The following is a 9,343-nucleotide window of genomic DNA, read 5'->3' as shown; positions in this document are numbered from 1 at the left end:
TTTAGATCTGAATATGTGTCATTGTATCAAATTTTTNTTCAAATTTTTATTTTTGATCAAAAGATATTTATTTTGATTTTTAGATTTTATTGGCTGTCTTGTGCATGTTGAAAGCTCTGCTTACATTTCAGACAGCAATGACCAACATCAACTTTATTTTGAGATTGAAAACGAAGAATGAATTTTGTATACAATACTAAAATATTTATTGTTTCCTTATTTTGAAAAATGTAATTCGTCTTCGTGTTCAAGTGAAATCTACAGCCAAAAGCAACTAGCGTTGTTGAGTTGGTTCACAATGAGGATGAAGCGAAGAATATACAGCCAAGAGCAACTTTGTATGAGGAGTTTTTCATGAAAAATGGAAAGAAGACTATCGACGAGTACTAGAGATGTCAATCGGGCTGGCCCGGCCCGGCCCAGCCCGAAACCCGTAAAACCCGCATATGTTTGAGCCCAGCCCTAACAGGGCTACAGGGCTTTTCGGGCTTTCTCGGGCCTATCTTACCGATCAATAATTCAAACTTATAAGTCTTAAAAAACATTGTTTAAAGATGCATTGTAAAATAAATCAATCAAAATTCTAATAACTCGTTTATATTCACTACAACCAACTTAATTGAAAAGAAAAAGTTTAAAACTAAATAAAGTTTTATGCTTTAACCAAATAAAACTATATATAATTCATATAAAATATCATATATAAAAATTTAGATTAGAGTTTTAAACTTTATTTACAATAAATCATTAATCAAATATTGTAATCAAATAAAAATGTTAACAAAAAATACAAATATAATTGTTAAAGGGCTTTTCGGGCTGGCCCGAAAAACCCTATAGCCCAAACGGGCTGAGCCCGAAAGGCCCGATTTTTTCTGGACATATATATTTAAGCCCGAGTCCGGTATTTTTTCAGGGCCGGGCCGGGCCAGCCCACGGGCTTTGACCCTAATTGACATGCCTATCGACGACATCCTATATTCATTCGAGGTATTGTTAATCTAAACACAACGTACAAAATAATGAAAATTACAAAATAGTAATCATGATTGTATATATAGGTTCATACATGTGTGACAATTGGAACGATCTGTTCGGTCGAGACAGTGCCTAAGCGGTATTACATTGCATGCAAAGAATGTAGAAAGAAGGTTCAACCATATCCACTAAAGTCTGACAAGGGGAAAAAACGTCTATATTGTTGTGGTGTTTGCGATGACGATGTCAAAGAAGTTGATTACAAGTATGACTTACTTAATATGATTAGAATTGTGTTCATGCGAATATGTTGATTATTTGAATGCTTCTATGTCTTTTAGGTATAAACTCATACTACATGTGTCGTATGGAAGTTCTCCAAAGATTAAGCTGCTCTTTTTTGATGGTCTAGCCCAGCTTTTTGTTGGTAAAAAGGCTGATGAATTGGTTTCTCAAATAACCGAGGTACGTTCTAACAGGATAGACAATGTACTTTCTACCAGAATATAAATTTTTAGGAATCTATAGTAACATGCACTTTTCTTACAAATTTGAAACAATGGACAGGACGATCTGAACATCATGCCCGTTTCTCTTTCTGCTCTAATCGGGAAGACCAAGCTCTTTAAGATTTCTATCACCACTGATAATTTGAAGAGTGACAAGGCTTCTTATGTTGTTGAAAAGTTTTGGGAAAAAGAGGATATGGTAAACCAGTTTGTCAAGGTAACATATTAAATTGATAATGTAGTCTATAAGATGATTAAATTAATTACTATAATTCCATAATGTGCTTATCTTTAATAAAATTGCTAAGAAACTTACAGAAAAGTTAATGATAATTACCAAGAACTAGAACCAACTGAACAAATTCTACAACTTACGTCGGAAGAATCAACATCACTTTCGTCGAAGAGGGAGCTGTCTGGAATCAATGAATAAGTCGTAAGAGGTCATAGCATGAGTACTAGGAAGAAAATCAAGATTGAAAAGCAAAATAGTATTATCCTTATGTTATAAATTATTTTGAAATCAATATATGCTTATGATATTTGTTTTTTTCAAACTTCAGATATTTAGTTGCGTTGATAAGAATATGATCATTTATTATTTATAAATTTAGAATTTATAAAAAGCTCTACATTTTATGATTCGCTAATAAAAAAATATAGTTTTATTTATAAGTTAAAATACGACAATCAGAACTAATCATGTTCCAGTTACTATTATTTTGCATACATACGACATAATCTAATCAAAAACAAAGAAATTGGTGATATTTTTCCCCTTATACAAGAAACATATATATACTGTCCTAAATATAATTATGATTATATAAATATATGTTAAGATAAATGAATAAATGTTAATTTAAATGTCAATGTTACAAAATTATGTGATATTATTATATGTTTGTGTAAATAAATAAGAAAATTTGTAGAAATAAAAAGATAATACCTCTGAACATCATATAAATTAAGAATTTCATAGCCCTAAAGTTCTATATATTTATAAAGAACGCAGAACGTTTCGATTGTATGCATACGATGAAATCTGAAAAATTACCAAAACGGAGAAAGAAGGATCCGATTCATGTAGTGAATACACAGGCTAACTAATATTCAGTTTGTTATAAAATAAAGTATGTTTTGACTTTAAATTTAATGTTCAAACGTATAAACTTAATTCAGGAGTAATCTAAAAACATGCAAGGATGATAAGAACGCGAACTCTTAAATCAAATAAAGTTCGAAAACGCAATCAAGGTCGTTTCTATATTCACATGTTATAGTATATACTAAATATTTTATTCATAATTTTTTTTTGGTGTTCACCTATGTACTTCCTACGCTGTTGCCTCTGATGCATGAAGATTTTGTATGTTGTATTGTTTCTGACTCTGAGTCAAATAACGATAGCGATACTGATAGCTCGATTGATGAATATGATTCTGAGTATCGTACTACGCCTAATGTAACATGCGAATTCACAGCTGTAACATCTGGGTTACAAATAAATGGTATTTTTGTAAAGCTAAACTTTCTTTTTGAAATAATTTTAAATATATATATATATATATATATATATATATATATATATATATATATATATATAGACAGGTAAATTAATTTTGTGTTGCTAATGTTATCAGGTTATTATGATGAAGGAGATCCTTCGTATATATGTGAAAATTGTGGAGCATATATGTGGTACGGAGAATGGTTAAACAAGCGAGTAAAGAAGGCGAAACCGATTTTTGCATTGTGCTATAAAAAAAAGGAAAAGTCCAACTTCCCAAGCTGAAAACTCCACTGAATGCATTATCGGCGTTGTTATATAATCATGATGATAAGAGTGACAACTTCCGTGATAATATAAGAACATACAATATGATGTTTTCCTTCACGTCATTAGGTGGGAAAATAAACCATTCTATTAATAATGGTAGAGGGTCGTACATCTTTCAGATGTGTAGAGAAAACTATTATGGAGATATTTTACCTGAAACTGGAGAAAAGCCGACGTTCTTACAACTTTACATACATGACGTAGATAATGAAGTCCTTAACAGGATAAATGCGTTCGGGTCAGTTTCATAGCTTAAAAAAATATAATATTATATTGATGTGTTGCTAATGTTTTTTTTCCTTCAAAGAACATCTGGATCTATAGAGAAAATAAGACAAACAACTGTAGAACTTCTGAAAAGGATGCTTGATAATCATAATCCGCATCTACAGGCGTTTAGGACGGCTCGAGAAATATTTGATTTAACCAATACTGTGACAGATTTGAGGTTAAGAATTCCTGCAGAAAGAACTACTGATGCAAGGACTCATAATCTACCTACATGCAATGAGGTTGCTGGATTAATATCAGGTGATTTCAATCCTGGAGTATTCAAGCGTGACATTGTTATAGAAAGTCGTTTCGGCGGTCTGCAGAGAATAAGTTAACTCCATCCGGCTTACTTGCCACTTCAATATCCATTATTGTTTCCACATGGAGAGGATGGTTACAGGTTAGGCATTGACATTGGTTTTGTAGATACGGCTGGACCAAAAAGGAAAACAGTCTCGATGAGAGAATTTTATGCATTCTGAATATTTGAGAGACATCAAGAATCTTCTACGATTGTGATGTCGGAGAAATTATATCAGCAATTTTTGATAGACGCGTTCACAACCATAGAATCTAACAGACTGAAATATATTTCCATGAACCAAAACAAACTACGGACGGAAAGAATCGATAAAATAGTTGAAGCTGTTAATCAACGAAACGAAGATCTTGCAGAACACGGAAAAAGAATCTACATTCCTTCATCGTTTATCTAACAGGGCATGGTCTTAAGTTATATGATGCAACATTATGTAGACGCGATGGCTACTTGCAAGTGCTATGGTTTTCCCGATATTTCCATAACAATTACTTGCAACCCCAAATGGCCTGAAGTCGTTCGATATCTAACAAGGCATGGTCTTAAGCAAGAAGATAGATCAGATATATGCTGTCGGGTCTTTAAGATGAAGCTAGATAGACTAATGGAGCAAGTGAATAAAGAAAAAATTTTGGTGTTATAAATTCTGGTATGTTTCATATTATTAATTAATCGACTTTCTATACGTTACCGTGTTAAAACCCAAATTTATTAACAATGGCTTTTGTGTGTGTGTGCAGCTATGTATACAATAGAATTCCAGAAGAGAGGTCTGCCTCATGCACACATGATTTTATTCTTGCATCCAGACTATAAAATGCGTACACCAGAAGATATTGATAGATTCATAAGCGCTGAGATTCCTGATAAAGAACTGGACAAGTACTTATATGAAGTTGTTTCTGAAGTGGTATTCATAATAGAGGAAGTTTTTGCATGAATAATGGTGCTGGTTATTCAATATACAAATGGAGGAAAAACAGGAGATTCGTGCATAAAAAAGGTTTTGATTGTGATAACAGCTTTGTAATTCCGTACAACCGGGATTTGTCTATCCGTTATCGTGCTCATATTAATGTTGAGTGGTGTAATCAGTCACGTTCAGTGAAATATCTTTTCAAGTATATTACCAAAGGGCCGGATTATATTAGAGCTAACGTAGGAGAGGAAGACGATCAAAATGAAATCAAGAAATTTTACAACTGCAGGTATGCCTGTTTATTAATTTCATATAAATTTAACCCTATTAATTTAATATTTATTTATAGTATTATTCTTTATTAGATATGTCTCCGCATGTGAAGCAGCTTGGCGGATATTGGCTTTTCCGATTTGCTATCGTACTACCCCCGTTGAAAAACTTCCGTTTCATCTTACTGGACAGGAATTAGTAGTTTACAACGAAGATGATCCTATTGCAGATGTTATGAAGCGTTCAGCCAGAAGATCTAAACTGTTGGCCTGGATGGAATGCAATAAAAAACATCCGGAAGGTAGAAGTCTCACTTATGCTGAATTTCCCAACATGTTTGTGTGGATTAATAGTAAAAAAATATGGCAACCAAGATCTAAGAGAAGAAAAAGGTTTGTAGTAGGCAGAATTACATATGTACCACCTTCTATAGGCCTGGCATATTACTTGAGAGGTCTACTTAATACAGTTCCAGGGGCCACAAGTTTTGATTTTTAAAGACGGTAAAAGGTAAACTGTACAAGGAATTTAAAGATGCCTGCTTTGCATTGGGATTATTGGATGACGACATAGAATATATTCTAGCTATAAAAGAGGCAAGTATGTGGTGTTTTGGGCCGTTTCTGAGGAAGTTGTTTGTCATACTATTGCTTTCGAAAAGTGTTTCAGTGCCTCTCGATCTCTGGGTCGCTACAAAAGATATATTGTGCAAAGATATTTTGTATTTGCAAAGGAACCGTACGAACAACCATGGTAAATACATAGTTTTTTATAAAATAGATATAATAAAATATAAAGTTACATTGATGTAGACGAACGTCTACGATTATTATTCTGATCATAAATATGTCAACTTAAAAAAAACTCTGAAATGCAGGTCTAATGTTAAGTCAGGATCAGATAACAAACCTATGCTTAGAGGAGATTGAAATGATTATGGGGTCCAATGGAAGCTCTCTATCAACTATTGTGAATATGCCTAAACCAGACCAATCTGTGATGGATAATAATGAGAATAGGTTTCTGATAAATGAGAGAAACTACATGCGTGATGAACAAAGAGAGGATTTAGAGAGGTTGTTACGTATGTCAACCGATGAACAACGAAGTGTCAACCGATGAACAACGAAGTGTCTACCTAGAAATTATTGAAGCTGTGAATTGTAATAAGGCAGGTATGTTTTTTGTTCATGGATTTGGTGGAACTGGAAAAACATTCTTGTGGAGTATTCTTGGTGCTGATATTCGACCTAGGGGTGATATTGTTCTTAATGTTGCATCGAGTGGTATAGCTGCTTTACTTATGGAAGGTGGCAGGACAGCTCATTCCAGATTTGGATTACCTAACCATGTTTTGACGCTGAAAAAGGGAGCACCTATCATGTTGCTTAGGAATATTGATCCTAAAGGAGGTTTATGCAATGGTACGAGATTGATTGTCACTCAAATGGCTAATCATGTTATGGAAGCAAGGATTGTAACAGGTAAAAGAAACGTCAACGATAAAGTTCTTATCCCTAGGATGTTTGTGTCGCCACCGGATGCAAAGTTTCCCTTTTGTATGAGGCGTCGTCAGTTTTCCATTGCTCTTGCATTTGCGATCACTATAAACAAAAGCCAAGGTCACACGTTGGAACATGTTGGATTGTATCTACCCAAGCCCGTATTTACACATGGACAACTATACGTTGCATTTTCTAGAGTGACAAGCAGAAAAGGATTAAAGATTTTGATTACAAATGAAGAAGGGAAATGTCAGAACAAAACCCTTAATGTGGTTTTCAAAGAAGTCTTTGAAAATATATGATTTTCTTTTAATCATCTAATATCTACTATAACGTTTCATTTCATACTATTGACATCCGATTTTTAGTTTTTTCCCCTTAATAATATTACCTTTTTACATATCAATATCTAAGTGTTTAGTTTTTAAAAATAAAAACATGAGAACATCTGCAATATTTTTACATAAATTATATTTTCTACATACAAGTGTGAGAAACCTTATATAAAAACTATATTAGTTTATATAATATTAGTATTTTGAATAATCCGACTAAAGTGAGAAACTAAAAAGATTAAGACGCAACGTTTAGTCGTGACTCTTTGTATTCTTACAAATCAAAAATCCCTTTTTTGTTTTCGACAACAGAGAAGAATCAAGAAAAAAACCTAATTTGAGAAAATCATGAAATTCGATTATATTGCTGATCTGTTTCCCGGAAGAACTAATTGGTGTATCAACGCCTAGGTCTTACATTCTTGGAGAGTCAGAGAGTTCTTTACCAAGCGAGTTCTTCTTCTTGTGGATGAAAAGGTTATAGTCGTTAGTTGAATGATTTTTACTTAAATTTTGAGTTCTAACAATTATTGTATATAAGACTTCTTACATAATTGTTGTTAAGCTGTGAAGGGTGACACAATTGATGCTCCTTATTTACCCGATACACTCGCTAACCTTCCTAAATATATAGAAGATGGTGAGTGGTACACTATTAGAAATTTCAAAGTGATCAATCCAACCGTGGAGGAGAGGAACACTCATCATCCCTATCAGATTAAATTTACGGGTAAAACCAAAATGAACCTGCTCGAATCATTGAGTCTCAAGAATTACTTTCGGTTCGAGGATTTGGATGACATAAAACGTGGAAGAATAGATCATCCCATCTCTTTCGGTAAAAATTTCTTTAATAGATTTTATATTATTTTGGAACAATCCATCATTATACTTAATGGGTATCTTTGTGTTCGGAAAATTAGATTCTTTTTAGGATCTTTGGAACTTTGTGTATTGGTCCTTCACATAAAAAAGAACGACTAACACTTTACCAAAAATAGATTAGAAATACTTTGTAAAACTAAATTCTGTCTTTTTTCCAAATTAGATGTTTGTGCGTGTATAATGGATGTGGAAGATAGAAGAAGGCCTGCGAGTATCATTGATATTAATGAAGTTGTTCTCATGTTGTTGAATGGCAGGTAAAAGATATTTACTCTACCTTTATGACTATTACATTTTAAAGTTGTCCCTGTTAAGATTTTTATTGATTTGATGAACATGTAGGTGTGAGACTGTGAAGTGTCGTCTCAAAGACAACTACGCTTCTCAATTCAGGACCATATGGCAATCAAGCGGGTGCCATCTCATATACAAATCCGAACTTGTGTTCTGTGTAACACGGTTTATGAGGGTTGGTGAATATGAAGGTATGTAACATAAGTTTTTCTGATATAATCATCATAATGTAATCAATAAATTCACCTAAAATTCTAAATCTCCATAGGTGCACCATGCCTTGAAAACACCTTGGACTCTTCGAAGATCTTCATAAAACCAGAATTCGAAGTACTGGAGCATCACCAGGCTATGTAAGATGTAATTATGTATATGAAATCAAATTATGTATGATGTTAAAGTAAAATTTCCTTAAAACACTTACATATTTACAGGACTGAATTTGCTGGATGTTATTACATAAACCATGTGATCAAGCAACAAGGTGAAAGCTCAGGAACTCAAGTGTAAAGAATGGGGCGTTGGCCGTTAATTTTTTCTTTTAGAATGTCTAAAAAATTTAGTATGTTGGTATTAACCGGAACTTGAAATCCAACTTTGTATTACTCTCATCTTTATTTTGTAGCTGAGATAATACATTATAATATATTATTTTGATCTATTGAAAATTGCTTACGCTTTTCAAAATTTGGAATCTACTTATTGAATTCCATAATCTGTTTTCTACAGTTTAGTAGATATTTTAAAGATTCAATTAATATTTCACATTGAGAGTATTATTTATATTTGGTAAAATAACATTTATGTATATATGCAAATACAAAAACTTCTTGACAATCCAATCAAACATTTAAAACTTTTTCAATAGATAAAAACACTATATTTAAATATGTCAATTAATACATATTAGTCATAAAATCAACATATTTGAGAGTGTTATTTATATACGTTAAAGTATCATTTCTGTATATATGCAAATACAAAAACTTCTTGACAATCAAATAAAACATTTAAAACTTTTTCAATAGATAAAACACTATATTTAAATATGTCAATTAATACATATTAAGTCATAAAAGCAATATATCATAAAGTTTAAAAACAGTTATTATTAAAATCTTAATACGGCGCTTTAAGTGCGGGTATCTCCCTAGTTTCTATTAAAGAAAAAGATTAAACATTTACTGAAATTACTGAAATCAAAAATTTTACT

The sequence above is a fragment of the Camelina sativa genome, chromosome 11 (genome assembly GCF_000633955.1).
Source record: "Camelina sativa cultivar DH55 chromosome 11, Cs, whole genome shotgun sequence".
NCBI classification, from domain to species: domain Eukaryota; kingdom Viridiplantae; phylum Streptophyta; class Magnoliopsida; order Brassicales; family Brassicaceae; genus Camelina; species Camelina sativa.
This window is presented reverse-complemented; position numbering follows the sequence as displayed.